This window comes from Wyeomyia smithii, chromosome 3, assembly GCF_029784165.1.
Source record: "Wyeomyia smithii strain HCP4-BCI-WySm-NY-G18 chromosome 3, ASM2978416v1, whole genome shotgun sequence".
NCBI classification, from domain to species: Eukaryota; Metazoa; Arthropoda; class Insecta; order Diptera; family Culicidae; genus Wyeomyia; species Wyeomyia smithii.
Genome location: NC_073696.1, coordinates 102,373,062 through 102,399,646, shown reverse-complemented (window position 1 = coordinate 102,399,646; position 26,585 = coordinate 102,373,062). Strand labels below are relative to the sequence as shown.

At 40.4% G+C, this 26,585-nt stretch overlaps 1 protein-coding gene across 5 annotated transcripts in view; it reads right to left on the bottom strand.

The window, feature by feature from the left end:
• The window catches only part of LOC129731861 (uncharacterized), a 68,962-nt gene extending 63,063 nt beyond the window's left edge, over nucleotides 1-5,899 (bottom strand). Inside the window, exon 1 of one of the 5 annotated variants that reach the window (XM_055692212.1) lies at nucleotides 5,773-5,899. The gene's annotated coding sequence lies outside the window, so the exon portion shown is untranslated. Of the gene's footprint in view, nucleotides 1-5,649 lie in introns of all 5 variants that reach the window. The other 4 variants (XM_055692214.1, XM_055692215.1, XM_055692216.1 and 1 more) reach the window with 4 other exon arrangements.
• Nucleotides 5,900-26,585: the final 20,686 nt, after the last annotated feature.

Here is a 26,585-nt window from a genome sequence, read left to right as displayed (position 1 = left end):
GTCCGTGGACGCTTTCTTAAAATTTGAAAATAATTGTTGCTATTTTTCCTTATCTTGCAATTTTTTTTCAAATCTATTTAAATTGGCACATGCATTTTTTCCCAAAATGTTTGCAAATTTTTGCATGTTTAATCCCAATTTTTTCGACATCGGTCAACCATCAGTGAACAAATCTTCGATGCAAATAAAACTGACTAGCAAAGGTACATAGAGTTGTTCTATGACAATAGCAAGCAACATTTTGTTAAATGATGAAAATTTTTATTATCTATTTTACTGTTAACACCTGCAACACAAATAGAAAGGGGGATAATTGTTCAACTTATCGCAATCATTTCTCTCTTCCGATAATTATCGTCTCGTGATTCTTCTCTTTTGAATTCAAACTTCGCTTCGATAAGCGAAGAGTGAGTCATCGGTTTGTAGAGCTATTGGAAAATTCAATTTCTGAGCGTGGACAAATTATCTCAACGGATCTCCAAATTCATCCGCTCGGACTGGTATCGTACGATAATTGTCACAATCGACAGGGAGACGAAGTTGATTCACACGCTTAAAAAGATCGAATGTTCATCGCCTATCAATGATTGCGGGATGTGTTTCTTTTCTAGTTTCAATAAAAAATAGCGGCTGAACCGCATCGAGAGTTTAAATAGGATTACGGAAATGCTGCTTTCGTTGAAACAACGTGTCGTGATTGATTCCGTCGCTTTAAACACGGTAATATTTCGATGTTGACGACTGTCCGCGTAAAAGAAAGCCAATAGCCTTCGGAGACGCTGAATTAGAGGAATTGTTTGACCCATTCCCTGCGAGTAATGCCGTATGGCATCACACATCTAAACTTGGACTACAGCTTATCGAATATACTTGATATATTGAACGGGTAGAGAACCGAACAATCTACAGGTTGTGTCAATTGTGCATGTGAGTGCTTAATAATAACAGTTTGAAGATCATTTTTCGAAGTAAAATTTTATTTCTCTCCGACGGGAATGGGTTAATGATGATTCAAGCCAAATGCAGGAACAGCTTGTTTTAGTATTAGGAGTTACCCGCTCAGCCATTCTCAAGCCATTGCATGCTTTGGGAATGATTGAAAAGCAAGGAACTTCCCGTGTGAACAACTGCTCCAGTGGCAAAAAGGAAGGGTTTTCTTCATTGCATTGTGACGGTCTTAGAAAATGAATTCACTACAGAAACTTTGAGAAAAAAAGTCATGGGGACTGCTCGATCATTCTTTTACCTCATCAGCTCGGCTAAATCTACACGCTGATAAGGTAATGCTGTCGCTGTGTATTTGGTAGGACCAAGTCGGTGTTATTTTCTATGAGCAGTTGAAATCGAACAAAACGATCACTAAAGAATGGTATCAATTTAATTAATTAATTAATTAATGCGATTAAACGCGAAATGGCTACAATACGAGCAGAAGCTCGAAAAGTGAGTCTACAGTATGACAACGCTCGGTCTCATACTACCAAAGTCACTGAAACTTGCATAGGAACGCTCACATGGGAAGTCCTTTTTCAGCCGACATATTCTACAGAAATTGTCCCATCCCACAGTGACTCTGAACAAAAGTCGGAAAAAACCTACAGGTCTTTTGGGATGCTCAACTCATTCTGATAGCCGGAATGTTGTTCACAGTTTTTTTTTGTTCAGATCATGCTCAACATTAGTAAACTTGTTATTTTTCGAAAAACTTTAAGGCCGTATTTTTTTATTTGGTCCTCAGGATGCTCCTTTTTGAATTAGGGTTGGGCAAAAATATACAATCTTTTTTTAAAAATTTGTAACCTTTGAGTCGTTCGACCGATTTGAAATCTTTTGATTGCAAATTGAAAGTAATTGATACTCCTTTCGACGAAGGCTAAAAGTGAAAAAAATTACCCCAAAGCTCAAAAAAGTTGACCTAAGATAATCATAGCTTTTTGACCATTCCTGTGAATATCGGTATCCCTAATAAATGAATAAATGTAGAAGTACCGTCTGCCGGGGTGAGATTGAGCCAAAACGGGAAATGTTTGTATGTTAAATTACTTGAGATTTCTAGAACCTAATGCCTCAAACCCAATACTGTATGAAACATGACATATTTATTCACAACTTGAAATAGAATATAGATAATATTAGTGAACTGTTTTACTTAAATAATGTTCCAAAGTACAGGCTGAAAAATACGCGCAAATAACGTTACCAAAAAATGTCCCATGCAAACCAACCCGATCAAGAAATTACATCAAGTTACTGCTCAGATGGTAAGTTAGGATGTCGTCTCCAATGTGTTGAGGAAATATTATGCACTAAACCTGTGATGGCTCAGAACAAAATGTTTTTCCAAACTGTACTCTTTTCGAGCCCTTTTGGGGTGAGATTGTGCCAAGCTATAATGAACAGTACAGTGTGCGGAATTCACATTCACGACAAAATTATATCAGTATACACCAAAACACTTGCATTGTTTACATAGGGTATGTTGTCTAGCTATGGTATTATTTGAAATAATGACTAAATGCTTGAGAACAGTAAGCTAACAACTATTAGATGGAAATTTACAATGACTGAAATTACTTATGGAATGTAACAAAATTTTTAATACCTATTCTATATAAACTGATGACTTTTAAAGCAAGGAAGGAGGGAACGTACCCATTTCCAGCAGTTTTGAGATCTCCAATGGAATATACAGTGGTCAAAGACACATAATAATTGAAACGACAAGTCTTCTCAGGTTTTATGTCCTAACGTTTTCCCTTTCTAAGCTACCTGAGACGCCACTATGTGTTTAGAGACTGTCCATGAGCCACGTTCTCATAACTGGTTACTCAAGATATTAATTTGATCCAGTCATACATTTTTCTATAATTCATATGAAACGTAATTTCTGGTCAACCCCCTACAGCCCCTTAATAGTCCATGTTGTTTATGGTCGTCCCTATACTTACTGTTTTATCATGTTATTCATGCGAATTATTCGTAGATACACTAATGTTAATTAAACAGGTAATAAATTCAAATTTTTGTTTTTGGCACAATCTCACCCCATAGAAGGGGTAAGATTAGGCCATAGTTCATTCAATTTTAGCAAAATTTTGAGTTTATTGTGACTTGATCATATTTGCGGCAGTCGTTATCTAAACATTTAAGTGTGCATTGACGTGATTTGGATCAAACTTATTGCCTAAATGTGTGCATTACAAGCTAAGAAACAAAAACGTGTCCTTTTTTGGCACAATCTCACCCTGGCAGACGGTACCTTAAAAAATCGTCGTGTAATTGGTCGCCGATGTCATCGCTCACACTTTTACCCACGGGAAAACTCATTTGAGTCTCTAGAAAATTTATCAATGCTAGAGGCGCCAAAATTCACAGGAATGGTTTAAAAGCTATAATGTTTCATTTTTTTCCAATTTGAGCTCTAGGGCACCAGTACTATCCTTACTTTTCACATGACTTTAACTCTTTCCAAAAAAAAATTGAACTATCATAGCTCAGCGCAATTTTTTTACACCTAAGACATACTGAAAATTCCATTCAAATCGAAAAGAATGTAATCGTTTGATACAAAATTCTTTTTTTAGGATATTGGAAGCAAATGGCTATGAACAAAATCTCTTTTAGACAGTCCAAAAATTTCAATTTGAATTATGTGTTCAGGGATGAAAATTATGTTTATCAACAATATTAATTTCAAACTGATTTAAAAGTTTTCTAGATCACAAATTTAAAAAATTTGCAAGGTTTGTGAATTAAACTGGCTAACACAGGTTTTGCCATGGAGCTCAACTGGAAAAAAATGAAAGATCATAGCTTTCTAACCATTCCTGCTGGTGCCCCTAGCAACCTTCTTCAGAGGCTTAAATTAGTTTCCCCGTAAGCAAACGTAGAAGTGACGAGTCCGGCGAACAATTACTTTGTGGTCTTTTGATGCACTTCTGAATTTTCTAGGTGTACCACAATTCACAAAAATGGTTAAAAAGCTATAATCTTTTTCCAGTTTGAGCCATAGAGCAATTTTCTTTTTCTTCTTGTCAACTAGTGTAATTTTCTATTATGTTCTGTACAGCTATGAAATAATTCCAAATCCAATTTATTGACTTACTTTCATCTATCAGTAAACTTTTTGAGAGGATAATTTTTACCAAAATAATAAAAGAAAATTTCATTTTTAATTGAAATATGGGTCAGAATTCGTAAAACGGATCACTAAAAATCGTGATGTCTATTTTTTTCAAATAAGTATTAAAAACATCAAAAGTTTCACTCGGAAAGTTGATTTTCCAATTTTTATTGAATTTGAGTAAGTTTTCAAGTTGTTATTGTCATTTGAAATTTAGATCAAAATTGTTTTAAACAGACATAAATTTAAAAACATTGCATCGAATTTGATGAAATTTTCACAGCAGATGCACCTTCTTGAGGTATAAACAAGCTAGAGAATTTTCTTCCACTGAAAAAGATTGTCATTGTTAAGAAGTAAATCAATGATGACTACTATTATGTCAAAAAATTGTTCTACATTTTATTTATCCAATGACGTTTAGATAATTGCAATCCTTTATTTGTTTAACCAGTTATTATCGTTTGAACTCTGATGTAACATTCGTGACAAATTCATTTTCACTTAAAAGATATATGTACCCCAATTAAAAAAGTTAGGATGTAGTTGCATGTCAGAACAAAGTATTTCATGGAAACCAACAAGTTGTTTTAACGGTGCAAAAGTTTTTTATAAAACAATTAACGAATAATTAGTGATGAAATATATTTACGAAAAATTCGACAAAATTTTCTAGTCCCAACAAGTGAATTGTCATGAGAAATGGTTACAATTAATGTTTTGATGTTCATTAAGTTGTTTTTGCTTCCCTCGGTTTGACTAAAATGCAGGAAAAGAGTTCAAATTGAAGATTGATTGTTATCGGATGTTGTTTGTCGATAAATTATTTGAAAGCGTATTAATTTACTTCCTGTAACCGATCAGTTGGGCCAACAAAATAATAATCGATAATAAGCAGAAAAAAAGAAGACCGTCTTGATTGAACTGTTTGTTTGACCACAGTATTGCTCTCAGCATGGGTCCGGCTGTCAAAACATCATTTTTTACCACCTAAGTGTGCCCTTGATTGACGAAACCGTACTAAAAATACGATCTTCGCAACAAAATCACTCTATTGCCAGTGAAAGCAATTAGTGTACCGCCCCTCTAGATGATGATTGCACCGGGCACCTACTTTATTCATTATTCGACTCGTTTTTCTATCGATTTAGAGCAACGTGTGTGCTAAAGCAGGTTTACTTTCTACGCGCAACCTGTTCGGCAGTGGCATCAGTGCAGTTTTCCCGGCCGCTTCCCACCAACTTGTCCGATACAATTTTCAGCGAACAAAAGCGTAAACCTATTTAGTCTGCTAGTCGTTACATATAATCGATCTACCAAAGCATATCCTGCACTTAGTTCAGTTCACAAATTTCAGCAAAGCTCCCAAGCTATCCAGCATTCCGACTGCGAACGCACTCCGAAAGACCGAAATAATACCACTTTTATGTGTCTCGTGAAACAAAACAAAACCAAAACAGTCACCGCGCAGAAGCACTTTCTTCCACTCCGAGCTACTATCTTAATCAGGTAAAACTCCAGTGCACCTGCCAGCAACAGTCTGTCCCAGATCCAAAGCAGTTTCAACACTTAAGACTAATCGCGTCTGTGTACTTCCAGCGGATCACAACCGACACTGAGTTACACTTTTCGACACAAAATCAAATTACCGAACCAAGTAAATCACGCCAAAATCCGTTTCGGGCGGGAATACCGTGATGCGATACGCGACCGTCTCGAGCGAGTTCCAAACACGGAATGAACTTGAAACCTGCGCCAGCAACCACGGGATGTCTGTGCATTGCGCGCCCGCAGAAGCCAGCAGAATGTACCTATACGCGCGGGACTCGCAAATAACTGCGGAGAAAGAAGGCGTGCGAAGAAAAACAAGACAGTTACCACTATATGCATCATGTCTGCACCGCGCCAACCACTCAGCTACAAACGCCCGGGTAGGTACTGCGATGATCTAGTGCCGCTTCTAATGACTTGATCTAGGTTGTTCGAACAATCGGAATATAGCGCTTCATTGAAAAATATTGAATGGGATGATTAAAAGCGAATTTAAAATAGATACAGCGAATTCCTTTTCGTTGGAATGCTGTTGAACAAGAATAAATGAAACCTTACTTGCTTTCTTTTCGATACTTGTCGTTTTGAATAAAGCTGGAAAAAAGTTTCACAGTAAACTTCGGCTGTTTCCTAAACTACGTCAGGATTTTGTGTTTTGATATTTCAAGTATGCAAATTCTCGATGTTACTATACTCACAATATTCTCGCAGACGAATTTGCATAAAATAATTCACCAATTCATCCGTGAAAGTTAACCAAACAGTTAAACAATAGCCAAAACAGTAACACTCCAACCATAACAAATCAATCATTGGTCCTGTAATTAGGAATTGCTGACTCTCATTTACCGCCTCAAATCATAGCGCGTGATTGAATAGCGAAAAAAAACCAAAGAAAAATGTAAATCATTTCACACTGTTTCTTCCTACCGCCACCAAGAACCGAAAAACGTTTACTTGCTACTTCGGGTCCATATTGCATTTCACAGTCCGTTTGGTTTGTTGTTCGTCGCAAATTTGATCGAACCGTGGAAATGGGTAGCCGTATCCCGGTACGCTACGGTGGAAAACAGCAAATAGCAACATAGCAGTTCATTAACTTTGTACTGTGCTACTGGGTACAACCGGGCGCGCATGGCTGGTGGACCTCTGGAAATGCTGTTTGTGGTTATGTTTTCATATGGCTTCTTATTTTGGCTGCCGCTGCCAGAACAGCCACACCGTTCGTTCGCGTGTAATTTTACTGTTGCACAATAACCTGACCGATCGGCTGGAAAAATATGGAACGGTTCGCTCTTTCCGCCTTTTTCCCATGTGGACCAACAGAAGTAACCGTGGCTGGCGAAGTTGCAAAACCTGTGTTTGACGACACCAACTAAATTTTTTGTCCGTTTGCGTTTGTATGAGACCTTAAAATCGTATTCTGGAATTTATTATTTCTACTGCCAACAAAACAATAGTAAACAATAGGGAAATTTCATTCTGTGCCGAACACGCATCAGCATCGGTTGTGCTTCGAAATCGCTCCGATAAATTTCAATACGTGTGTGCAAGTGGCGGCATTTTTTGACCGGTGTCTTTTGTCTAGATTGCTGTATCGCAAGGTCAAGCGCCTTTGTGTTACTGTGTCGCTTTGTAGCTGCCTGCTGTCGAACGTTTTGGTGGTGAGTGCAGTGCACTCCAACACGAAGGAGAAAAAGAAAGGAAGGTACGTGCTTCTTGTCTGTCCCATCGGCGCGCTAGGTTTAGCGCGATGGATGTAGACCCCCCACCTCTCGCACCGCCATCCTCGAATCCTCTCGACCCTGTCCCTCCTGCCCCCTCTCCTAATATTAATTCCTCAGCTCCCCCACGTTTCAGATTGTATCCAGATGGATCGAGTCTTCCGATGGCAGTTTACCTCAGGCCTAAAGCGGGGCCGAAATCGAAATCTTTAAACATTCTACAGATTTCGAAAGACCTGACGTCACACTTTAAAGCTGTGACTGAAATTTTAAAAATCAGGCCGAACAAGCTCCGTGTCGTGGTCAATGACCTTAAAAAGGCCAACGATATAGCTTGCTCCAAGCTTTTTACACGGGAATACCGTGTCTATGGACCCGCTAGAGATGTGGAGATCGACGTTGTCGTGACCGCTTCGAGTCTGTCCGTCGAGTGTATATTGAAAAGTGCTGAAGGGTGCTTTAAAAACAACACATGTCCCGATGTGAAGGTGCTCGACTGCAAGCAATTGCGGTCGGTATCGATCGTCGGTGACAAAAAAGTTTACACTCCGTCAGACTCGTTTCGAGTTACGTTCGCCGGGTCTGCACTACCAAGCCACATCTCGATCCACCGGGTTCGTCTCCCTGTGAGGCTATACGTTCCCCGCGTCATGAACTGCACTCATTGCAAGCAGTTAGGCCATACAGCCGCCTACTGCTGCAATAAGGCACGTTGTGGCAAGTGTGGGGAGACTCATGCGGAAGATTCTTGCAGTGTTAACGCTGTAAAGTGTATTCACTGCGGAGAAAATCTGCATGAGCTCTCGACATGTGCGGTGTACATGCAGCGCAGGGATAAAATAAAACGGTCTCTCAAAGAGCGTTCAAAGCGTTCCTACGCTGACATGCTGAAGAAGACCGTAACCACTTCTCCCGTTACTTCGAACCCCTTTGATCTGTTGTCCTCTGATGAAACCGATTCTGACGATTCACCAGCGGGAACATCTTATGCCAATCCTGGGGAGTCTAGAAAGAGGAAAAATATTCCCTCTCCTAAACTTCCCCGAAAAGGTCCTAAGATTTCCCAAAGTGAAATGATTGGTACAAACAAACCTAAAAGTGCAGCGGAAAAACCGAAGCAAACCCCTCCTGGGCTTGCAAATTTAAAGTCCCAGAAGGAGTTCCCAGCACTTCCTGGAACATCTAAAACCCCAGTTGTTCCTTTTGCACATCCAGTTGAAAAATCAAATGCTGGACTGGTGAAATTTTCTGACATTGTGGACTGGATTTTTGGAACTTTCAATGTACCCGATCCAATAAAAGATTTCTTACGGCATTCCTCCCAACAGTTAGAACATTTTTGAAGCAGTTGACTGCTCAATGGCCCCTCCTTGCAGCGATCGTATCCTTCGATGCTTAATTCATCTGCTTATGTGAAGGATTCTATCTCTGTCTTACAGTGGAATTGTAGAAGTATTTTACCAAAAATTGATTCGTTTAAAGTTTTGATAAATAAAAACAAATGCGATGCATTTTCCCTTTGTGAAACTTGGCTAACTTCGAATACTGATCTAAACTTCCATGATTTTTATATTATTCGCCTTGATCGAGACACCCCATATGGAGGAGTACTTCCAGGGATTAAGAAGTGCTATTCTTTCTATCGTATTAACCTCCCCTCGATTCCAGGCATCGAAGCTGTCGCATGTCAAATGACAATACAAGGTAAAGAGCTTTGTATTGCCTCAATATATATTCCTCCCAGAGCACAGGTTGGGCAACGGCTGCTCTTTGATTTAATAGAACTTCTTCCCTCGCCACGCTTGATTTTGGGAGACTTTAACACTCATGGCGTGGCTTGGGGTTCCCCTTCTAATGATAACCGCACCTCTTTAATTTATAACCTTTTCGATAACTTCGACATGACTATTCTAAACAACGGTGAAGTGACACGTGTCCCGAAACCTCCAGCGCGCTCAAGCGCTTCGGATCTCTCTTTATGTTCGACGTCGCTACGGTTGGATTGCACATGGAAGGTAATCCTCGATCCTCACGGTAGCGACCATTTGCCAATTCTTATTTCAATTACCAACGGGTCAACTCGCATGCGGCCAATTGACTTTCCGTATGACCTCACACGGAATGTTGATTGGAAGTTATACGAGGAAATGGTTTCAGAAGCTGTCGAGTCGATTCAACACCATCCACCACTTGAAGAATACAACCTCTTCGCGGGCTTGATTCTCGACGCCGCGTTGCAAGCCCAAACGAAGAAATATCCCGGCGTAACGATCAAAGAACGGCCTCCCACTCCGTGGTGGGACCAAGAGTGATCCGATGTCTACACGCAAAGATCCGACGCGTTTTTGGCCTATCAGAAGAAAGGTATACCTGGCGACTATATACGGTATTCGGAGCTTGATACTAAGCTTAAAAGCTTGGCTAAAGCAAAGAAACGCGAATATTGGCGTCGGTTAGTGAACGAGACGTCGAGGGAGACATCGATGAGCTCTCTTTGGAACACAGCCCGAAGAATGCGGAATCGCGTAACGGTCAACGAAAGCGAAGAGTCTTCAAGAAGGTGGATATTTGATTTTGCCAGGAAAGTATGTCCGGACTCTGTTCCTGCGCAAAACTTTGTTCGCGATGCGTCTCCGGGCCACGACGCGATAGAATCACCTTTTACAATGGCAGAATTTTCAATTGCCCTCCTGTCCTGTAACAATAACGCACCTGGGTTAGATAGAATCAAATTCAACTTGTTGAAGAATCTACCCGGCAATGCCAAGTTCCTGGAGCAAAATATTGTACCGCAGGATTGGAGGCAAGTGAGGGCGATCGCCATCCAAAAACCGGGAAAACCAGCCTCTGATCACAACTCCTATAGGCCGATTGCAATGCTATCCTGTATCCGGAAATTGATGGAAAAAATGATACTCCGTCGTTTAGATCATTGGGTCGAATCAAATGGTCTACTGTCAAATACTCAATTTGGTTTCCGCCGTGCCAAAGGGACGAATGATTGTCTTGCGTTGCTTTCAACAGATATCCAGCTGGCGTATGCTCGCAAAGAACAAATGGCGTCTGCGTTCTTGGACATTAAGGGGGCTTTTGATTCCGTTTCTTTTGACATTCTTTCGGGCAAACTTCACCGACAAGGATTTTCTTCAATTTTGAACAATTTTTTGCACAATTTGTTGTTCGAAAAGCACATGCATTTTACGCATGGCGATTTGGCAACTTTTCGAATCAGCTACATGGGTTTTCCCCAGGGCTCATGTTTAAGCCCCCTTCTTTACAATTTTTATGTAAATGACATCGACGAATGTCTGGCAAATTAATGCACGATAAGACAACTTGCAGACGACAGCGTGGTTTCTGTTACAGGAGCCAAAGCTGCCGATTTGCAAGGACCATTGCAAGATACCTTGGACAATTTTTCTGCTTGGGCTCTACAGCTAGGAATCGAATTCTCTGCGGAGAAGACTGAGATAGTAGTTTTTTCTAGGAAGCATGAACCTGCTCAGCTTCAAACACAATTAATGAGTAAAACGATTTCTCAGGTTTTGGTACACAAGTATCTTGGTGTCTGGTTCGACTCTAAAGGCACCTGGGGTTGTCACATTAGGTATCTGATGAAAAAAAGCCAACAAAGAGTGAATTTTCTTCGTACAATAGCCGGATCATTGTGGAAAGCACACCCGGGAGACCTTATAAGGCTTTACCAAACAACCATATTGTCGGTAATTGAGTACGGGTGTTTCTGCTTCCGCTCCGCAGCAAACACACATTTGATCAAACTGGAGCGAATACAATATCGTTGTTTGCGTATCGCCTTAGGTTGCATGCAATCGACCCATACGATGAGTTTGGAGGTCTTAGCTGGAGTTCTACCATTGAAAAACCGCTTCTGGAGTCTGTCTTCTCGTATTCTTATCAAATGTGAGGTCTTGAACCGTCCTGTGATTGAAAATTTTGAAAGGTTAATCGAACTCAATTCTCAAACCCGTTTTATGACATTTTATTTCAAACACATGTCACAAAATATTAACCCTTCTCCGAGTATTCCAAATCGTGTCAAGTTATTAAATACTTCTGATTCTACTGTGTTTTTCGATACATCCATGATAGAGAAAACTCGTGGAATCCCGGATCATTTACGCGTGCAACAGATCCCTAAAATTTTCTCCAATAAATATCGAAACATCAACTGCGACAATATGTACTACACTGACGGATCACTTCTTGATGGGTCCACTGGCTTCGGTATTTTCAATAACAATTTAACCGTCTCCCATAAGCTCGATAATCCTGCTTCTGTTTACGTCGCAGAATTAGCTACAATTCAGTACACCCTAGGGGTTATCGAAAAAATGCCCACGGACCATTATTTCATCTTTACGGACAGTCTCAGTTCCATTGAGGCTCTCCGATCGATGAAAGATGTTAAGCACTCTCCGTATTTCCTGGGGAAAATACGGGAACATCTGAGTGCATTATCCGAAAAATCTACTCAGATTACCTTAGCGTGGGTCCCTTCTCACTGCTCGATACCGGGCAATGAGAAAGCGGACTCTTTGGCTAAGGTGGGCGCTACAAACGGTGAAATTTATGAAAGACCAATTGCTTTTAATGAATTTTTTGCATTTGTACGTCAAAATACGATCATCAGTTGGCAAAATTCTTGGATCAGAGGGAAACTGGGAAGGTGGTTACATTCCATTATACCCAAGGTATCGACGAATCCGTGGTTCAAGGGGTTGGATGTAGGTCGAGATTTCATTTGCGTGATGTCTCGGCTTATGTCCAATCACTATAGATTTGATGCGCATCTCCGTCGTATTGGGCTCGGAGAAAGCGGTATCTGTGCCTGTGGTGAAGGTTATCACGACATAGAGCACGATGTTTGGTCATGCCCTGTTCACCGTGACGCCAGGTCTAAATTAGTAGCTTCCCTTCAGGCCGGAGGTAGACGGCCAGCTGTTCCTGCTCGTGATGTCTTGGCGAGCCGTGACATACCCTACATGACCCTTATATACATTTTCCTAAAACCCATCCATGCCCCAGTCTAGTCCCGTTCCCCTCCGTCTACACCCAACAAAACGACAAGAACACGTTTGCACCTTAAGCAGAGGTTTTGGAATCAACAACTGCACCCCACACGAATTCACCAGGACCAGAGAACCCGAGGCTTTCAGTGATATCTCGGCTCAGCGGCACATACCATAGGCCACTTGAACACCAGCGAACAACAACAACGAACCATAACCAGCAACTAGCCCCCGCACAATACCTTCAGGACCCGAGAATTACAAGCCCCTCTTCCAGCTCATGACATCGTGGCTCAGCAGAACAAATCCATACATGCTGCATATTCATGGCCATTCGAAGAGCATCAGACGATCATCAAACTACAAAACAGTGATTGAAAAATACATCCTAGTTTTAAGATAGACCTAATTTCAGCTCGTAGTCGGCAGCGAGGATAAAAATATTGCTTTAAGATTTTAAGTCTTCAGATATAATTAGCGCCGTTAAACATTAAATTGTATTTGTGCCGTGTCAAATAAATGATATGAGAAAAAAAATAGGGAAATTCATGTAAAGCTCGTATATAAATACTGAAAAATACACAGCCTACGGCTGGGTATTTGTATACGAGCTCTATGTGAGGACATCCAATATTTCACTTACGATTATATGTGGACTAAGGACTGTGAACCATTATCTAGTGATTTTATTTATTTCGTTATTTAACGAGGCCTAGGGAGACGATTACACCCAGGACTAACGATCCGTTGACTAACGGACCAGTGTCCTCATGCGATGGAAGGCGCGATCCCAAGAACTTTTTGCCTCAGGAATCCTCTGGGGTTGTTAAGGATTGAATCCACACCAGTTTAGGTTGATTGTGTGAGGATCGTGCCACCTCACAACCGTCGACGATTCGAGTGATTTTATTATTGATTTTTTTTCTTTAACATAGTCGTGCGTATTTTTTTCTGCGAGGAGGGGAGGAGGTGTGAAAACTAATGTTTTTTATCAGATCAGTTATCATCGCTTCAGTTAAAATTTACATTTAGGAGCAAACTATACAAAACGCACCAGTTTAGCATTTAGGGAAGGGAAGATCAGTGTTACGTAACAAAAAATCTCTGGACGAGCGTCTTTTTGTTGAGAAATTTCTTCTACTGTGTTACGTAATTTTTATGAGATTTTTTGCGTAACGTAATTCAATTTTGCGTTACGGATGTCGCCTAATCATTTTAAGCGACGTTGAACGTGAAGGCTGAATGGAAGATCTATATGAAGTATGTTTATGACGAAGCTTATTCTAACATACATGCTCGATTTGAATGTTATTGTTGATAGAAATATCCATTAAGATGCTGCCACACGAAGCACGAAAACTTTGACATAGTTCCCTATGACACCTATGGCCGAAAAGTATGCGCTATAACGGCAAGGCACGGGATTATACATTTTTGTGCAATACTGTTCTTGGAAACTGAAGACTAAAATCGACAGAATCAGGTGTGTTTTGACTATAACAACCATTTTTGGGACTTTCATCATCCAACTTGCTTCAATTTTCTGGTATTTCCATTATCATGCATACATAATAGGGTGCCAATAGAATATAGGGAAAAGTTTGACCATTGAGTTTTAAAATGTGGCAGTTTCCAAAAGTTTTGCCTTCTCGAAAAAAGTCCCTATGCAAAATTTAAGCTCAATCGGGTTGTGTTAAGTGAGCCTTCAAAGCGATCAAAGTTTGACTTTTCTGTCATTGGAAAAACCTCAAACAAATTTGATATTGTCTCAGAAACCTCCCGTATTTCAACACCAAATATGAAAATTCAAATATAGACAAATGTTTGAGAACAAATTAATAATTTGAGCTGAATGTACCACAACCCTTCTAAGAAACTACGCAGAAAACATAAAATTCAAGCGAAAAAGTAAGCATCTTTAGCCGCTTGTCATCGACTTGCATGCAAATACATGCAAATGGAACCTTTACCAAATCTTTCCTGAGTCCAGAGCCTTTCGTTTAGTGGAAGTTTGGTGATAGTATCTCGCGCGGAACACATTTAAAAGTTTACATGATTTTTAATATGAGTGGTGCTCTTTGACTTTATTACCACGTTCCCTCTTACGACTAATTTTGATAACAGTTTAGCACATACCTATCTAGGGTTTGCAATATTCCCGAGAATAGGTTTCCCGGGAAACGGGAATGAAAAATCTCATTTCCCGGGAACCGGGAAAGGAAAAAATCCTTAGCAAAAATGAGATTTAAAATAAAGTTTATTAATAAAAAGTTAAATTTTAAGTTAATAATAAAAGCCTCCCAGCTGGTCTCGAGGTACGATGCTAGCCTAACAAGCCAGTTGTCGTAGGTTCGAGTCTCGGCTTGGGAGAGACTGTTAGTGTTAGTGGGATCGTAGCGCTGGCCCCGCAATTGTTCTGTACACTTAACAGTTGGCTGCGAAGTCTGTGTTTCACAAACAGAAGGTCGAGTTCTGAATCGGAATGTAGCACCAAGGCTTTGATTTAAATAAAAAGTTTCAAACAATCGTTTACAATTTAATTATCAATTGAAAAACAAAATTTTTTCAAGTTCACTCCAGAAATTCTTGAACAATCGTCTATCAATCGCTTCAGTTCCGCTGACAATTTTTCGTTAGGCCCAAATAATGTAGTTCCCTTCTGTAAAACTTTGCTTAAGATCGCTGAATCACCGCTGGTGTCTGATTTCTAAAATACTCCTAAATCACCAGCTACCGTACCCCTACCTTCTCGTGGTACCAACTGATGTGCGAGTAACCAGTGGAAAGATCGGGTAACCAACCCTGGTGGGGATGCTGGTCGCATGCTGACAGGGGGCGGGGCTTCCTTCCTCGGAAGGGAGTTTCCTGGGATCGACACCAACAGAAGCGTTCTAAGTAACGCAGTGTCCTTCTCAAGTCCTGGTAGTGCCCGGGACACTAAACAATGGCACTACGATGGCCCTCCTGCGACATAGTGGGGTTGGTCGCTGGCCTTGCAAGCCCGCACCATTAAAAACCAACAGCAACGAACGCAATAACGTTAAGTACGGACCGGAACAATCGGCTAGGACCTAGGCAACGAAAACGGACTAACGATTGGATTCTCGGAACATGGAACTGCCGATCTCTCAACTTCCTAGGAAGTACCCGCGTGCTTTCCGAGGAATTGAAGACCCGCAAGTTCAACATCGTAGCGCTGCAGGAGGTATGCTGGAAGGAGACGATGGTGCGTACGTACAGGGATGGTCACACCATCTACCAGAGTTGTGGAAGCACACATGAGCTGGGAACAGCTTTTATAGTGATGGGAGAGATGCAGAAGTGGGTGATCGGGTGGTGGCCAATCAGCCCTAGAATGTGCAGGTTGAGGATCAAAGGCCGTTTCTTCAACATTAGTATTATCAACGTGCATAGCCCACACCTCGGAAGTACCGATGACGACAAGGACGAATTCTACGCGCAGTTGGAGAGTGAATATGACTGCTGCCCAAAACATGATGTCAAGATCATCATCGGGGATTACAACGCTCAGGTTGGCCAGAAGGAGGAGTACAGACCGGTGATTGGACGATTCAGTGCACACCAGCTGACGAATGAAAATGGCCTCAGACTAATCGACTTCGCCACCTCCAAGAACATGGCCATACGTAGCACCTTCTTTCAGCATAGCCTCCACCATAGACTCACCTGGAGATCACCGAATAGAACAGAAACACAAATCGACCACGTTTTGATAGATGGTCGGCACTTCTCGGACATTATCGATGTCAGATCACATCGAGGCGCTAACATCGATTCGGATCACTACCTAGTGATGGTTAAGATACGCCAAAAACTATCCGTTGTGAATAACCTACGGTACCGTCGCCCGCCACGGTATAATCTCGCACGACTGAAGCAACACGACATCGCAACACAGTACGCGTCATCGCTCGAAGCTGCACTTCCAGAAGAAGGAGAGCTTGAAGAAGCCCCTCTAGGGGATCGCTGGAATGCCGTGAAAACAGCTATCAGCAGTGCTGCGGAGGAAGTCCTGGGACACGTGCAACCGAATCGACGTACCGAGTGGTTTGACGAAGAATGTCGGCAGAATTTGGACGAGAAGAACGCAGCGCGGCCAAACAATGCTGCGTAGAGCCACCCGTCAGAATGTGGAGCGATATAGACTGAAACGGAGGCAGCAAGTCCAACGCTTCAAGGAAAAAAAGCGTCGCCAGGAAGAGGAGGAATATGAAGAACTCGAACAGCTGCACCGCACACACGAAACACGAAAGTTCTACCAAAAACTCAACGGATCCCGCAGAGGCTTTGTCCCACGAGCCGAAATGTGTAGGGATAAGAATTGAGGCATTTTGACGGATGATCGTGAGGTGATCGAAAGGTGGAAGCAGCACTACGATGAACACCTGAATGGCGTGCAAGCAGGAGACCACAACAGGAGCGGAGAAGACGTGGTCGGTGCAACGAACGACGAAGATGTGCCACCCCCAACAATAAGCGAAGTTGAGGATGCGATCCGGCAGCTCAAGAACAAAAAAGCGGCCGAAAAAGACGGCATCGGAGCTGAGCTTATTAAGATGGGCCCCGACAAACTGGCTAGCTCGCAGCATCGGCTGATCGTCGAGATCTGGGAAACAGAACAACTACCGGAGGAGTGGAAAGAAGGGGTTATCTGCCCCATATACAAAAAGGGCGACAAACTAGACTGCGAGAACTATCGAGCGAACACAGTCCTGAATGCCGCCTACAAAGTGTTTTCCCAGGTCATCTTCCAACGCCTGTCACCATTAGCCAGCAGGTTTGTAGGAAGCTATCAGGCCGGCTTTATGGAAGGACGGTCTACGACTGACCAAATCTTTACACTGCTGCAGATCCTCCAAAAGTGCCGTGAGTTTAGAGTCCCTACACACCATCTTTTCGTCGATTTTAAAGCCGCATACGATTCAATAAACCGACAAGAGCAATGGAAAATTCTAGACGAAAACGGCTTCCCGTGGAAGCTGACAAGACTGATTAAGGCTACGATGGAGGATGTGAAGTGTTGTGTGAGAATTTCGGGTGGAACGTCGGACCCATTCGAGTCTCACAGGGGGCTCCGACAAGGTGATGGTCTTTCCTGCTTATAGTTTAACGTCGCGCTAGAGGGTGTTATGAGACGAGCGGGGTTTGACATGCGGGGCACGATTTTTAACAGATCAGGTCAATTTATTTGCTTTGTGGATGACGTGGATATTGTCGGCAGAAAATTTGAGACGCTGGCAGACCAGTATACCCGACTGAAACGTGAAGCAGATAGGATCGGACTGAATATTAATACGTCAAAAACTAAGTATATGCTTGCAGGTGGGTCCGAGCACGACAGAGCACGCCTAGGCAATACGGTAACAATTGACGGGGATGAGTTCGAGGTGGTCGACGAGTTTGTGTACCTCGGCTCTCTGGTAACTGAGAATAACGATACCAGCCGGGAGATAAGTAGACGTATTATGGAAGTCGTGCCTACTATGGGCTCCATAAAAAACTACGGTCGCATAATCTGAGTCTTCGCACCAAGTGTATCCTGTACAAAACGCTAATAAGACCGGTCGTTCTCTACGGGCATGAGACGTGGACAATGCTCGACGAGGACTTGCGAGCACTCGGAGTTTTTGAACGTCGGGTGCTAAGAACCATCTTTGGCGGTGTACAGGAGAACGGAGTGTTGAGGAGTAGGATGAACCACGAGCTTGCGCGCCTCTACGGTGAACCCAGTATTCAGAAAGTGGCTAAAGCTGGAAGGATACGCTGGGCAGGGCATGTAGCTGGAATGCCGGATAGCTACCCTGCAAAATTAGTGTTCGCTTCAAATCCGGCGGGAACGAGAAAGCGAGGGGCGCAACGCGCGAGATGGGTGGACCAGATGGAGCACGATCTGCAAAGTACCGGGTGCCCGCGGAACTGGAGGCAGGCAACCATGGACCGAGTGAATTGGCGGAACCACGTTATGCAGGCCATGTCTTAGGACGTACGGCCATCTAAGTAAGTAAGTAAGTTCTAAATCACCGATTCCAGCTCTTGCTACATTTCATTAGAAACTGAAGAGTCCATTACTTTTAGTTTGTTGAAGATAAAGCTGAGTGTTTGGCAGCCAGATTTTAGAGCATTTGAATGCCTTCGTAATTAATGTGAAATCGCGGCCACGACCCAAGTTACACTGACTGAGTTTTATTAATTTATTTATTTCTTATCGCATTGATTTACGGGTTTCAATTTTTTTTATCAATTTACGGGTTTCAAAATTTTTTTGTCAATAAACAAAGAAAAAATCAAGCAACTATCCGCTTAGTAGTAAACTCACTAGCAAAAAAAGACATGAGACGAAGAAAATATTTCTTAATTTATCGTTTACTGGATAAGACAGCATATATTTTTGACAAATAAATTTAGCAAATAATTTGATATTACACGGCAAGCAAATATTGATCGTCGTTTCAAGCAAATATTTGCTTCGTATAATGTACACTATGAAGCTGCTCCACACTTCTACGACGTAAGTTTCGTGTTTTGATACGATATTTAGTTTTATTGCAATATTGTATGGATAATTTTCCGAGGAGCCCGGGAATCCCGAGATCCCGGGAATCAATATTCCTATTCCCGGAATCCGGGAATCCCGGGAAAAGGCAATTCCCGGGAAATCGTTCCCGGGATTGCAAACCCTATACCTATCCATCCGGATATATACACAATGTAAAAAACACGTACTGTTCAAGCTGATTTTGCAAGTGTCAAACACCTTCACTTATCTCGTGCGCAAAAGTTGACTGTTTATAAAATAGGCCAACAAAAACAGTTTTTCTGCATCTCTGGTACATAACCGATCCATTCAATCGATAATAAGCAGAAAACAAAAAAACTTTTTTTCTATTTTTGACCTATGGGCGAAACACTGTGCGATGTTGCCGAGCTACAGGACAAGGAGAACTTTTATAGTCAAATAAATGCCATCGTGGGTATGCACAATGGTTCGAATTGTATGGCAAGGTCGGTCATAAATCATTTTTGTACAGTATTGCTTTTGAAAACTACCGTCTGAGATTGTGCCAAAAAAGATTACGTTTTTGTTCCTTAGCTTGTAATGCACACATTCAGGCAATGAGTTTGATCTAAATTACGTCAATGCACACTTAAATGTTAAGTTAACGACTGCCGCAAATATGGTTAAGTTACAATAAACTATAATTTTGCTAAAATTAAATGAACTTTGGCCTAATCTTACCCCTTCTATGGGGTGAGATTGTGCCAAAAACAAACAGTTGAATTTCATACCTTATAAATGAACAGTAGTGTATCTACGAATAACTCACATGAATAACATGATAGAACAGTAAGTATAGGGGCGACCATAAACAACGTGGATTATTAAGGGGCCCCGCCGCGTCAAAAACGGACATCGTGCGGCAGTTCGTGGAAACCAGATACGCCAGTTCCGGCATCTACAACATCTTGGCACTATTGGACACCAATCAGAGCATTGAAAGAAACGCGGTTCCGGATGGCCGACGACCCTGAGCGACTAGAAGCTCCAAAGGATACTGAAGAGGAAGACCGAGGGAAAAGCGGCTACGTCGCTGCGTGCACTTGGCCTGTAGGTCTGTGCAACCGATCAAACAGTGTTTGGCGAACATGGACATATATGTCAGGCGAACATGAAAGGCCAATACCTGTTCGCTAGTCTCGAAGCTGCAGGCAATGAAGCAACGGCAGCCTGCATTAGAATGGTCAAATCGATTTTTTCGGCAATTCACGACGTGGCGGTGGTGATGGACGACGAGACCTATCTCACCCTGGATGGCTGACAATCAGCGAGAAGGGGATGTCAAAGCTGTTCTTCTTTCGCTCCGGACTGGCCGTGAACGGGGGAATTTATAGTACGAAGTACCTGCCGGAAGTTGTGACGTTCACCAAAAAATACTATAAGGCCGAAGACACGGTGTTTTGGCCAGATCTCGAGTCAGCTCACTATGCGAGGCGATCGTTTGAGGAGATGGAACGGCTCAATGTCGATGTGGTACCCAAGTTGGCGCACCCGCCCAACGTTCCCAGGTTGCGTCTCGTCGAGGATTTCTGGCAAACCTGAAGCGTAAGTTTTACTTCAACAATTTTGTCGCAAAATTTCAGGCGGAATTGATAAATTAAACGAAAAGAGAATTAAAAAACAAGCCTACACGCACATTTTCGTCCGCCATGGCGAATGTTCCGGTTAACTGCCGGAAGGCCGCACGCAAGATCGTAGATTTTTTTTTGCAAGTAAGCTAACATAATTACCTTCCATTAGAAATTTATGAAACTCAATTATCTGCCTTAATTATTTTTTTACCACCATCCGAAAAAAGTCCATTATTTTAACGCATACGTAAGCACAAAACGACATTTTTACCCCATTGAAACTTCTGTGTAAAGTATCAGCCAGATCAAAAATACCGTGGAATGGGGTGAAATTGATCAGTGGGGTGAAATTGATCACCTGAAAATTCGTGATAAAAAATACTAATCAAAATATATTGCTCTTACAACACTAGGTAATGTTAACGAGTTCTTAAACGCAACTTTTGCATGATTCACATACCTGTCAAAGTTAACTCTTGCATGCCCGGTGCAATTTTTCATATTTTCGAAAAATTCTTCTAACTCAGTCAAAACCCAATCAAATTTGATCAAACAAGTTTCCAAATAACAAAAAAAAGTATTGAATTTACTTAAAGTAATCTTAGTTGGGGGTTAATTACGTTAAATTTGTAGAAGTGAGTAAAGTTAGATAAAAGCTCAAAAAATGTAATTTTCAACAATGATCATTCCATACCATTGAAGAAATACTGATGAATTCGCAGGAAACCACAAAGATTTTAATTTCAGAGCTAGTTTTTGAGCTTTTGCAACAAACTGAATTGAAATCGGTCCAACGACGATCAAATAAGAGCAAATTTAGCAACAAGCAGCTCGTGAATCAAAATAAACAAATTTTAACCTGAAATATCGTTATTTTCGTTTCCAAACTAGCTGTAAATGATATTTTTCAGTACAGAAATCATCATTTAACTTCAGCACATCGAAAAAAAGTACACTGCCAAAAGAATGTATGGATTTCAATGGTGATCAATTTCACCCCAATTTAGCTCGTACTATGAGCTTATAGAATTATCGAATTTGTTTCATGAAGTAGAAAATAGAAATTTCACCAATAGCCATAGAGGTTTACTGGAGCACATACCAGTACATGTTTTAAAATTATACTATTTCGGGAAAAATTTACATGAAGCTAGTTAATTGGGAATTGTTTAAAAAATTGATCAATTTCACCCCGTTCCATGGTAATTGATTGAAATGCTTGGCGTATGTTGCGTAGAATTGCACAGGTTTTTCAGTTGACTAAGAACATTGCAGCGGTAAAAGTATCTGGCAAATCCGTGTTGATCACTATTAGTATTGACGTAGGACTACGTCTAACCGCACTATACCGAGATACATTCCGCGAAAACTAAAACCAAGATGTAACGACGGAATGAAAGATTTCAAACGGTTATACTGATGTAACCACATGATGGACCACAATAATCGATATGTCGTTGGATTGATAAAATGATGGACAATTTAGTGATTCTTCAATTTTCATTATCACTTCATTGTTAAACAGTGAAAATTGAATAAAAGTTTTAAGGTCGAATTTTCACCAACAATATACCAATCATATGCGAGCACGCCTAGCACAGACTTCATGAATAGACACCAACTGCCTGCAGTGATATCCTGTATAGCAGTGTCAAAAAAAAAATTTGACAGAATCTCCTCGTCCCAAAAGGTCAACTAATGTTAGCTCTCATGAGCCTAGACTAAATTGATGTCTTGAAGGTAAAGCTTTTTCGGAAAGTTCGTAACCACCTCCACTACCGGACAGTTTTAAGTTCTGCTGTTAACAAATATGTTAATGTTAATAAAACTGATGTCTTGAAGGAGAATATGATGGCACAGGCAACAGTACTGCACCAAGTAATGTATGAACAGAGCGCTGGTTCCTCGTCGTCTATCAGTGCTGGAAAACTTGATATTCATTTTTGTGCAGTCAAGCCAAGTGAAAACTACATTGCCACTGTTGACGCACAGTGGGGCGTGGAACACAATCGAATTGCCGTTTGAATTGTCTTCTTCTTCTTCTTGTTTCGTATAGCAGCAAATATCAGAATTCAATATGATTTTTCGGATGTCGCAAAATAGGCTGCGCCGCCGGGGACAACAAAATGCGTTGTTTATTTTTGAACTCAACACTCTGCCTTTTTTTAGATTTATTTAAATAACTAAATATAGGGTATTTAAAAGACAATAGTAAACCAAAATGCTCCGTACAGATCTTTGAATAGGTAGTTAAACGAGCTGTACTGATGATTATATTTTACTAGCTAAATGAATTTAGTCCAAAATGACAATACTAGTTGCATCACGCGGTGGCGGTTTAGAGAAAAACCAAATTCATTTCATCTTGATATTAGACTTCCGACGTTACTGTTTGTATTTTTCAATTGAAATTTTTTTGAATTAGCATTTGCAGGAAAATATTACTTTCCATAACCTTACTTGTAATTGAACAACGCTATGCAAACATTAATTGCTGAGGCTAATGTTGTGCATCACTCTAGCCCAGTTTATTTTCGAAGATAACGGACCTATAACTTTCAAATATGGTATCTTCGTTGTTCTTTGGTATCTTGAAACTGATCAAATTTTTTCTGATTGATTCTGTATACTGATAAAATGTTTAAATTGACCTGAATTGAATGTTAACATGTTCATAAAATTCTACGTCAATTTCAAATTTTTTGTGAATATACATTTTCTACTAAAACTGTAATTCGTTATCGATATTTTTTCCACGAGCTTGTAATTACAGGAAAAAAATTTATGTGACATCTTTGCCACTTTGTGATCGGTGAGTGAGCCAACTTCAACAAGACAAATAGATATAGAAGGAAGTTTAATTTCTACTAAATCGTACTCAATTAAATATTTTATAGAAGGTTGCCTTTTCGCGCATTGAAGAAAATTCGCTGTATTAGAATGAAAGGTATTCATCAATGGTCCAGAAACCAAATTTAGGGGAAAATCAAGTATCTAACTTTTTTATTTTTGTAGATAGAAAACCTTGTTTTACAATTTTATAGCTGCAGTAATTTTAAGCAGCTTTGTAAAATAAAGTTTTTTTCTAAAACATTGCTATAGAGCTCTAGACCCAAATTTTCTCCTAAATTTGGTTTCTGGACCATTGTGAATGTTAAAGAGAATATTTTTTCTTCTAAGATAGAGTGCTGCAAAGAAATAATCAAAATACAGACCCCGTTCGATTTTGGCAACACCTCAGATTTTTTTCTGTTGCCAAAATCGAACCATGCTTATAATGAACGGTTTTTTTCATGACTTTTTTGACTTTTTAAATGGTCAAAGACGACCTTAACAGTAGAAATGGCCACCAATGAACTAGTTTTAGTTCCAAGTCGTTGGAGGTGTCGCTTGATGAATTTGGGCTGACGACCTAGATACTTGATATTACCACCGGAACCAAAACATCTTCCTTTTGGAAGATGTTGAGCTTAAATTGGTTAAAATAAATCAAGCAAACTACAAAAGTAAAATGAGCTCAAATCAAACATAGTTTCAAAATAAAATTATAAAATTATTGTAGTCCTACGTCAACTATGCGGTCGTGTCTTGGTTACCACCCTCCTACTATTTTTATTTCTGATTTTCAAAATACCCTTTTTTACTTCTAAAATTTTGAAGAACTTAACCCCACCTCCCTAATCGAAATTCTGGCTACGCCCATGGGTGGAACTATATTTTTGCGCCCGATTTTTAAAGTTTCCATACGATTTTATACGAAACTTCACTTTTTCAAAACTAATCTTCTAGAGATGTTCAGTTGGCTCCTAAAAATATATCGACACATGATATTTGTAGGAAATTTTTCTGGAAAGAACTCTTCTGAAGACCGTAAGGCGCTACGATGCTTGTAGAAAAAGTTATTCACCCCAAACTAATTGAATGTCTGAATACGTCATCAAACTATTCTGCAATATCTGGGATACCGCGACTGGATGCAATGCTCTTAGTGAAGGTTTGTATTCAACTGTATTCGACAATTGGCGAGGTATATCATACTGCTGTACATTGTTTATTTATTTATTTATTTATTTATATGCTGTATATGAAATACAGTTTGTGCCAATTGTGCATGTAGTTGATGAGTCATAATAGTTTGAAGATCATTTTTCGAGTCAAGAATTGATTTCTCTTTGCAAGATGAAGGATAATAATCAATTAGGGGCCATCCTGCTGAAATTTACCGCTTCAGACTATTAAATTAAATAACCCCAATCGAGTGTATTTCCTAACCTATTGCAAGAAATCTGCTGACAACAAACATGTGGTCGTGTCTCGTACACCACTTTTCCAACTTTCATTTTTTGTTTTCTGAGCTAGTAGTATTACAGCAACACAAAGCTCACTTGATGAGGAGATTACAGTTAAGTCCACCACAGAGTTCCGTGTTTATCGTTTTCAAACAAATGACTGTGATTGCTGTGAATAATGATGATGAATTCTATTGTTTTTTTTTCTCTTAACGATTTGGTAGCTATAATTTAACTATTTTTTGAGTGTCCCGATATTTTTAGATGCTGTCTTTTAGCGCTCAAATGAACATCATTATTTTTACATAACAGTTCAAGTGCTCAGTATTTTACGTTTAAATTTCTGTCCGTTCAAGTTTGTTGTTGTTACACTAAATTCCAATCGGATTCCAATTTTTTGTTGAAAATGTGTTCGTTAAACTGTGATCAATGCATCGAAAAATATTGTGAATGTGCGGTTGAAAAAGCTTGAAAATTGAGTATTACTTTCCTACAAAATTTTGATATTTCATCAATGAATCCAGAGCACACGGAAAGCCAAAATTTTCAAATTTTATGGAATAATGATATTGAAGCGGATATTCAATTAGTTTTGGCTGAACAACATTCAAATAAGCTGGTTTACAGCTGGTTCCTGAAATTTTTAATAATTGTCTCCCAAGCCAATAATTACATATTTTTGTTACAAATCAACAGCTGTTGATATCATAAATTAATTGCCAAAAGGATGAACCCTTGAATTTCTACTCCATTGATTTTATAACTTTATATAACTTTAGTCCGGTCTGTCTGTCTGTCTATCTGTCTGATCCATATAGGCTCGGTAACTACCGAACCGATCGACGTGAAAATTTGTATGTAAGGGTTTTAGGGACCGAGGAAGGTTCCTATGATGGTTTGAGACCCTCCCTCTTCTTGAAGGGAGGGGTCCCATACAAATGAAACACAAATTTCTGCACATCTCAAAAACTAACCAAACAAATGGAACCAAATTTGGCATGTGGATGTTTTTAGGAGTAACAAATATGTCCATACTGGTTCGACACCCCTCCCTCTTCTGGAAGGGTGGGCCCCCATACAAATGAAACACAAATTTCTGCACATCTCGAGAACTAACCAAGTAAATAGAACCAAATTTGGTAGGTGGATGTTTTTAGGGGTAACAAATATATCCATAATGGTTTGACACCCCTCCCTCTTCTACAAGGGAGGGGTCCCACACAAATGAAACACGAATTTCGCACAGCTCGAGAACCAATCAACCAAATACAACCAAATTTGGTATGTGAATGTTTTTAGAGGTAACAAATATGTCCATAATGGTTCAACTCCCCTCCCTCTTCTGTGAGGGAGAGTTCTATACAAATGAAACACAAACTTCTGCTTATCTCGAGAACTAACCAACTAAATGGAACCAAATTTGGCAGGTGAATGTGTTTAGGGGTAATAAATATATCTATAATGGTTGACACCCCTCCCTCTTCTATAAGGGAGGGGTCCCATACAAATGAAACTCAAATTTCGCAAAGCTCGAGAACCAATCAAGCAAATATAACCAAATTTGGCAAGTGAATGTTTTTAGTCGTAAAAAACATGTCCATAATGTTTCGACACCCTTCCTTTTTCTGGCATGTCTCCAAATACCATTTCGAAATCTAAGATGGCGACTTCCGGTTTCTGAAAAACAGCGGCAAGTGACCAAATACCAGCCAACATGGGT